We start from the raw sequence: 6,000 nt of genomic DNA, 5'->3' as shown, positions 1-6,000 counted from the left end.
CCCGGCGCCGCCGCACTGGCCTCGAGCGCCCGCCGCCGACACGCGACGCGGCGCGCAGTAGAACTCCATTTCCCAGGAGGCGCCGCGCCCGGGCCGCCGCGATTGGCCGGGACCCAGCCCAATCGGCAGCCACGAGGTGGGCAGTGGTGGCGCAGGTGCTCGCTGGCGGAGGCCAGCGGCCGGGCGGCTGGGAGAACATGGCGCTGGGCATCGGGGTGCTGCGGAGGCTGCTGCACCTGCCGGCCGGGAGCTGTGTCCTCCTGCTGCTGCTGTTCCTGCTCCTCCTCTGCGGCCAGCTCGGGGGAGGACAGAAAAAGAAGGAGGTAGAAACGTTCACTTCTTGCGCCATCGCGCCCGGCTGATGGGCCGGGGCTGCCCTGCCGATGGGCCGGGGCTGCCCTGCCGCGCTGCCTCCTCCTCGCCAGCGGTTGCCGGCTGCGTCTCGCTCCGCCCGGCGCTCTTCACCCTGCCACCCCTGCACTGCCTCCGCCGCGGCCGTGGGCACCCTGCTGCTACCGCGCCGACTCCTCTCCGTCCCCAGCGCTGAGCGGGACGCCGGAGGGGCGCCGGGCAGTCGCTCCTCCGGCCGCGCGAAAGATGGCCGGCCGCGGGCGGCGGCGTCTCCAGGGCAGCCGGCGCCGCCCCTCCAACGGCGGCAGTTGGCAGCGCCGGGTTCGCGGTCCCCAGCGTGATGTTCCAGCCCAGGCGGGTGCCATCTCTTGTCATGGGCCCTCGAGTCCCTGACTGTGAGCAGTTGAGGGCAAGGGCCTCCGACCTGTGCTCGGCTGGCCTGCCTGGTGGGCCTCGGGTGTCTCAGCAGCCAGGCGAGGGTGAGGAGCGCTGAGAATCCATCAGCAGAGTTAAACTCCGCATTTGCGGTGCCAACTAAAAGAAATGCCCAGTGTCAGTCGGTGACACTGAAGCGATGGCACTGGGCTGTGTGCTGGTGCAGATGCTGATACCTGGAGGTGGCTTCTGGGGAAGGGAGACCTGGAGGAGAGGAGTAGTTTTAATGCAGCTTCTGTAGCAACAGTCTATCTTAGCAGCTGCTGTACTTAAATAGGGAGATGTACAAAAACCTGTGTCTGCTTGTTCCGGGTTCAGTGGCGCGTCTGCCCCTGGCGTGCTCTAGATGTCAGGCCAGGTTCTTGGATCCTCAGTGCCAACCAGCAGAGTCTCTTTACTGCTTCTCTCTAACTTCATGTAGGGGAGGAGACAAATTTTTACCAAACTGTAGAATTTTATTTCTGTCATTTTTTAACATGTGCTTTTTGTTTCGAGTGTTGCTAGACAACTTGTGCTTTGTGGTGGGGGAGAAGAGGGAAAGAACAATTTTGCTGACAGATCCTATGTTTGAACCATCTGCTCAGACTGAGAGAAGGATAGTGGGGTTTTATGTTTGTTTTTCTGTAGAGAGCTATGCAGGTAACCAAGGCTTATGGCCAGAGAAGTCAAATAAGAAGGAATGGAGAGGGAGGTGCTGATGTCTTCCCTCTGGTGCCCAGTGACAGGACTGTAAGGAATGGCTTAAAGCCATGGAAGGTTCAAATCAGGTGTTAGGAAAATGTTCCTCACTGGAGGGGTGGGCAAGCACTGGAGCAAGCTCCCCAGGGAAGTGGTTATGGTTTAACTTTTAGGTTGCCCAGTGTGGAGTCAGGAGTTGGTCTCTATGATCTTTGTGGGTCCCTTCCAGCTGAGGATATTCTATGATTCTAAAAGGCCAGAGTTAGTCTGTAAAATCCCTGTTTGGATTCCTGAGTAGTGGTCTGACTTTATGGGCTTGTCAAGTTAAACAGTAATATGGAGGTAAATTCCTTGGGTATCAACATAAAAAATGAAGTGGTGGATTCCCCAGCATTGGCCACTTAGAAGATTCAACTGGATAGGGTGCTGGGTACATGGTCTTGTCTGGACCATGCTTTTGCTAATGACCCTTGAGGTCTCTTCCAACATGGTCCCTCTGTGATTCTGAGTTTTCAACAGACCACTTGGCTTTTTATTGTGAGTTGCTTCCCATGACTAATTCTATAGATAAATAAGGGTTGACTGAAAAACATAGAAGAAGGAGGTTGGTACTGCAGTAGCAGAAGTACTTTTTGTAGAGGGTAAAGTTGAGCTTTCAGGTGGATGATTCAGAAGCTGAGTTAAACCACGGATAAGCAGCTGGAGTAGTTGTTTTTCTGTCAGTAAGTTTGTCACCATTGCTAAACCTGACACAGGGAGGCTAGTGGGAGTGTCTTGTTGTCCTTAGTCTGCTCAAAAATGCGATGGTGACGTAGAACAGTATTGCAGTAACCCAACTCTGCTGTCATGCCCTGCTTTGCACTGAGTATTTCTGGAGCATTTCAAGACTGGTATCTCTATTCCTTGTCCTTTACTCCTGTGTCTCTCACTGCTTCCCCAAGTAGGTGTAGAAGTTACAGGGATCGTGGGGAATGTTAGAAGGTAGGGTTGGAAGGACAATCTTTATCCTTCATCCCAAAGATAAGCCATACCTTTTGTTGTTCCTGACTGATGTCTGTGCCTGCAGAACCTGTTGTGGTGATGTCTTTACATCTTAGGTAACCTGCTACTGAGTGCTACTGTGAAAAGGACTTGTTTCCCAAGGATCTAACCTACATCTCTGTGTGAGCCTCTTATGTCTTGTCTTTGTCATGACCATGAAGAATTTTAGTCTGATGTGGAGTCTGCACCATTTAGGGACTAAAGGTAGCATCTGACAGCTTCTCCAGGGTTAATTTTTTTCTTACAAATAGAAGGCACTGTGTATTTTTTTTAAGGCCTTGAGTATTGTGTGATTCTTTTCCTGATAGAGTCTTCAGTCCTGAATGTGCTTTGTTTCATGTGAAATTAACTGTGATAGATTAACAAGATCCTCTTGTCTCTGTACCATATGCTCATGTTTCCCTTTCTTTCAGGTACTGAGCCTACCTCCTTTATTGAAGGTTATTGCTGATCATTCCTGTGTGCCTTCCCCTGCTGCCAGGATAGCACATTCTGCTTCAAAATCCCTTTCCACTCTGCTGGGTTGTGATGTTTCTCTACAAATGTAGCAATTCTCACACTTTCCGAGCCAGGGCCTGCCAAGTGTGCAGCAAAGCCTGCTGCCCCTGCTCTCTTGCTCTGTAGTGCAAGGGGCTGTTCTCAGTGGTATGCAGCATTCTCTCCTTCTCAATGTTTTGCTTGCATAGTTGATTGAAAGGAAGAGGTTATGTGAAATGTGGCAGAGCGAGTGGAGAGAAAGCAAAGATGTGTCCTGACTGAGGAGTGTTCAGCAGAGGTTCAGTGGCACCTGCACTAGACCAGACCAGTCTTTGTCTCTCAGGGTCTTTCAGACTGTTTCAACAGTACAGTGATAATTAAAGCTTTAAAAGATTTTTTCTCCTCCTTATATCTTGAAATTGTGTTTAACATTAAACTGGAGGTAAAGCCTTTTTGATCTTCTAATCATTAAAATGTTGGGTTTGGTCTCCAGCTGGAGCAGTGCATATTTTTGCTTTTGAAGCAGCATGCAGGAAAATGTCTGGCAGTTATCCTAAGTATAGACTCCTCTTGAAAACTTAATTAAAAATTCAGAGGTGGCAAAGGTTGAATATGGGAAGAGCAGCTCAGTCCTGACTATAGATTTCAGCTGCAAGCCATTTTAAAGATGTATTTTAGGTGGAGGTTTTATATCCATTTGTTTAATTTGCCATCTTAGCTATTGGTGCAGCAGAGAGAGGAGAGTTTTTTTTTCAGTCAGTCTTTAAGGTTTAAAATGACTGTGCTGGGTCTGAAGTGAAATAGCAGTGAGAAGTCATGCCTGAAAATGTAAAATTCTTTAACTGCAATTTGAAATGCTTTTCTTGACTGTGTCCTAAAAAGAACGGGGGGAAGTGTTTGCAAGAATTCTTTATGTTCAGCTTATTTCTACAAGCAGCCAAAACCTCTCTATCCCTTCCTAGTCTACTGCTAATTGAGTGAAGTCCTCAGGGAACTTGCCAAAATTAACCAGCAGTTAATCTGTGCAGAAGACCTTGATGTCTGCACTGCCTACATGCAGTAGGTGAACTGAAGGATGCTTGCAGCAGCCTGGTAGCATTTTGTGATTGGATTACTGAACCTTTCCTGTCCCAGCTGTCCCTGTTTGGCATCCTCACTGCCACAAGGCAGATCAGCGGTGTAACTGATCTCTTCCCCTGTTCTGTTCTCTCCCGTTTGTACAGCACATCCTGTTCAGCACATGGACAATTCAGATTGCGTCTGCTTCAGCTCGGAGTGCTGGAGTCAGGCAGTACAGTTGGAGTGGGGAACCTTTGGGGTTGTTGCTGTTGTTTTGAATCTTCAGACTTATTCTCTTCATTCTAAAAAGGGTTTTGAAGGTCACATTTTACTGGCTGAGGTAATGGTCAGTACTGAAAAATAAACTTTAGCTGGTGTTTGATTTAGGACTCTTGTTCTAATAAACCTGAAAGCAGGTATAATTAAAAAAAGAGGTTCGTGGCAGGAGTAGGGCTGCTCGCTATAGGCTGCACTAGCAGCACTCTGCACAGTTGATGATCTTTAACTAGGAAATGAGAAATGCAGAAGGATGTTTGTTGTCCTGATCTGGAGTTGGGATGCTGAAGTCAGACCTGTAAGACTGCACTGTCTGTCTCCTGCCCAGAATTTCCTAACGGAGCAGGTGTGCTGGTAAATTGCTGTGCTGAGCTCCAGGAGGACGTGATGGTGCTAACTCTGTGCTCATTGTTCAATCAGGATTGCCTACATGGTTCTTAAAAATGAGAAGAAGTGAAACAGGGATGCCATCTCCTGAGTATTGCCTGCTCTGCTTCCTCTCTTCTCAAGGCACTGTGTTCTGGCTAGGCTGTCACATCCTCTGGCTTGTGTGCAGGTCTGGAAGGTGCTGCAAGCATGGCTGTTCATCCTGGTTTGCAGGATATGGGTTTGGGCATTTCTCCTGAGACCTGGGCCTTGAATATTAACATGGTGAGGAAGATCATCGTGAGCCCACTTCTCTTTACTTGGTGGAACACTTTAAAATGTAGAAGAGTGCATGAGGGAAACTAAAAACTGTTGAAAGCTGACACGAATTGCAAGAGACTTGTTTATTTTAGCTTGCTTGCATGCAAGAACCTCTTGGAGATGCTCCCTTGCCTTTTTGAAATAGCCCTAGAAGAAGTTTTACTATGATAACTAGAAGATTTCTTGTGATATACAGATGGGTTAATGTGACACTAAATGTAGCAATTCACTGCAAAAGTATGATAAAGTGAAACTTTATTTCTCTTGTGTTTGTGCCTTTCTGAGTTCATGTCCAAAAATGCTTCAGATTTGCATTAGTCATTTCTGTTGCCATCACAGTGCATCTAGAAATCTAGTAGTTCAGCACTGCAAAAATCAGTTTGAAGTCAGTCAGTCTTTATGGTGGTGGATGACTGAAGTTGATAAGCCACATGCCTTAAATGGAATTACTGTTAATGTCACATCAAACTGAATTAGTAGCCAGATGTCTCCTGCATGTTCTCTAAGCAAGTGCTAGGTTTTTGTAGGACTTCTGCTGAAGTGTGACTTGCTCAGTTAGTGACCTGATCAGATAGGAGTATGGAAGGTGAGCAACTTCCTCTCTTCCAAGAGCAGCTGATCCGAATTTGGGGCAAAATACCTGTGAAATTCACCACACACACTGCATGCAAATATATTAAAGATCACACAAGAAGATAAAGACATTTCCAAGAATGCTGTTTGAGCAGCAGGAATGCTTCAGTCATACTGGGCTTTGAGGGAACAGGGCAGGACCCTGCTTGAAAAAACAATGAAAATTTATCAGATGTGGCTACTGCAAGTTAAGAGAAAGCCAAGTTCACTGATCAAATGTATTCTGAAGTGCAGGTCCTTCAGTATGTTAGAGGATAGGAGCTTGGCAGTGCTAAATTGTCTCTATCACATTCCTGAGTAGTTTAGTCCTGGTTTGTGCCTTTAACCAAGGCTGGCTCAGCTTTAATGCATTTCAGTGGAAGC

At 47.6% G+C, this 6,000-nt stretch overlaps 1 protein-coding gene across 1 annotated transcript in view; it reads left to right on the top strand.

The window, feature by feature from the left end:
* The first annotated feature begins 302 nt into the window (after nucleotides 1-302).
* LOC128968383 (tumor suppressor candidate 3) overlaps nucleotides 303-6,000 on the top strand; it is a 63,322-nt gene continuing 57,624 nt past the window's right edge. The window contains exon 1 of the mRNA XM_054382812.1: nucleotides 303-323. The gene's annotated coding sequence lies outside the window, so the exon portion shown is untranslated. The remainder of the gene's footprint in view (nucleotides 324-6,000) is intronic.

Source organism: Indicator indicator, chromosome 8 (assembly GCF_027791375.1).
Source record: "Indicator indicator isolate 239-I01 chromosome 8, UM_Iind_1.1, whole genome shotgun sequence".
Classification (NCBI taxonomy): Eukaryota; Metazoa; Chordata; class Aves; order Piciformes; family Indicatoridae; genus Indicator; species Indicator indicator.
The sequence above is the reverse complement of the archived record's forward strand: the minus strand, read 5'-3'. Positions and strand labels throughout refer to the sequence as shown.